Raw genomic sequence first — 2,174 nt, forward strand, 5'->3', positions numbered from 1 at the left:
AAATCATATTGACTTGCTGAGTCAATATTTTGTTCTGAGCCAATATGGCATTCAGAGTATCAACTTCAAGAACTCCCTTCTTCATAGGCGTCCCATTGCTTACAGGATTCCTTTCAGAAGTGTACATGAACTTGTTATTAGCAACCATGTCAATGAGTTCTTGAGCTTCTGCAGGCGTTTTCTTTAGGTGAATGGATCCACCTGCAGAGGTATCCAATGACATCTTATATAATTCAGACAGACCATCATAGAATATATCCAGGATGGTCCATTCTGAGAGCATGTCAGAAGGACACTTTTTGGTCAACTGTTTGTATCTTTCCCAAGCTTCATAGAGGGATTCACCCTCTTTCTGTCTGAAGGTTTGAACATCAGCTCTAAGCTTGCTCAGCTTTTGAGGAGGAAAGTACTTGGCTAAGAAAGTCGTGACCAGCTTATCCCAAGAGTTCAGGCTGTCTTTAGGTTGAGAATCCAACCATAATCTAGCTCTGTCTCTTACAGCAAAAGGGAAAAGCATGAGCCTGTAGACTTCAGGATCTACTCCATTAGTCTTAACAGTATCACATATCTGCAAGAATTCAGTTAAGAACTGAAAAGGATCTTCAGATGGAAGTCCATGAAACTTGCAGTTCTGCTGCATCAGAGAAACTAATTGAGGTTTCAGCTCAAAGTTGTTTGCTCCAATGGCAGGAATGGAGATGCTTCTTCCATGTAAATTGGAATTAGGTGCAGTAAAGTCACCAAGCATCTTCCTTATATTATTATTATTTTCGGCTGCCATCTCCTTTTCTTGTTCGAAAATTTCTGAAAGGTTATCTCTGGATTGTTGTATTTTGACTTCTCTTAATTTTCTCTTTAGAGTCCTTTCAGGTTCTGGATCTGCTTCCACAAGAATGTTCTTATCCTTGCTCCTGCTCATATGACAAGGAAGAAGGCACAGAAAAATAATAATAATAGAGATTCTCTTTACCACAGTATAGAGGTTCCCTTATGTGAGTAGAAGAAAAGAGGGGGAGACAAAGAATGTGATGTAAAGGAAGAAACACAACTGTACGGATGGAAGAGATGTGAGATGAGATGTTAGGATATGAATGAATAAATAGAATAGGATGGGGGAGGGATAATTTTCGAAAATTATTTTGAAAAAGAGTTAGTGATTTTTGAAAAATGGTTTTTTAAAAAATGTTGGAAATTTTCGAAAATTTTTTTTTTAAAATTTAAAAATAAAAATAATTAGTTAATAAAAAAGAAATTTTTGAAAAAGAGGGAAGATATTTTCGAAAAATGAGAGAGAGAGTTAGTTAGGTAGTTTTGAAAAAGTTAAGAAACAAACAAAAAGTTAGTTAGTTAGTTGAAACAAATTTTGAAAAGATAAGAAGTTAGGAAGTTAGAAAAGATATTTTGAAAAGATATTTTTGAAAAAGATAAGATAAGAAGATATTTTTGAAAAGATATGATTGAAATTAGTTTTGAAAAGATTTGATTTTTAAAATCACAATTAATGACTTGATTCATAAGAAATCACAAGATATGATTCTAGAACTTAAAGTTTGAATCTTTCTTAACAAGCAAGTAACAAACTTCAAATTTTTTGAATCAAAACTTTAATTGATTATGTTATTTTCGAAAATTATGATATAAAATAAGAAAAAGATTTTTGAAAAAGATTTTTGGAATTTTCGAAAATAACTAAGAAATTTGAAAAAGATTTGATTTTTGAAAAAGATTTTGAAAAAGATAAGATTTTCAAATTGAAAATTTGATTTGACTCATAAGAAACAACTTTGATTTTTAAAAATTTTTGAAAAAGTCAACTCAATTTTCGAATTTGATGAGAGAAAAAGGGAAAGATATATATATTTCTTTTTTGAATTTTTATGAAAACATGAAAATTATGCAATGCATGAAATTTTTAGATCAAAACATGAATGTATGCAAGGATGCCATGAATGTCAAGATGAACACCAAGAACACTTTGAATGTCAAGATGAACATCATAGACACAATTTTGAAAAATTTTTTTAATGCAAAGAAAACATGCAAGACACCAAACTTAGAATTCTTTAATGCTTATGCACTAAGGATTCAAGAATGCATATGAAAAACAAGAAAAGACACAAAACATGAAATCATCAAGATCAAACAAGAAGACTTACCAAGAACAACTTGAAGAT

General features: G+C 31.3%; 1 non-coding gene across 1 annotated transcript; it reads left to right on the forward strand.

Moving 5' to 3' along the window:
* Positions 1 to 281: 281 nt before the first annotated feature.
* Positions 282 to 385, forward strand: LOC112739339 (small nucleolar RNA R71). The gene has a single exon (XR_003170275.1). It is a non-coding gene; the product is annotated as a small nucleolar RNA R71 (small nucleolar RNA).
* The last annotated feature ends 1,789 nt before the right edge of the window (positions 386 to 2,174 follow it).

The sequence above is a fragment of the Arachis hypogaea genome, chromosome 13 (assembly GCF_003086295.3).
Source record: "Arachis hypogaea cultivar Tifrunner chromosome 13, arahy.Tifrunner.gnm2.J5K5, whole genome shotgun sequence".
Taxonomy (NCBI): Eukaryota; Viridiplantae; Streptophyta; class Magnoliopsida; order Fabales; family Fabaceae; genus Arachis; species Arachis hypogaea.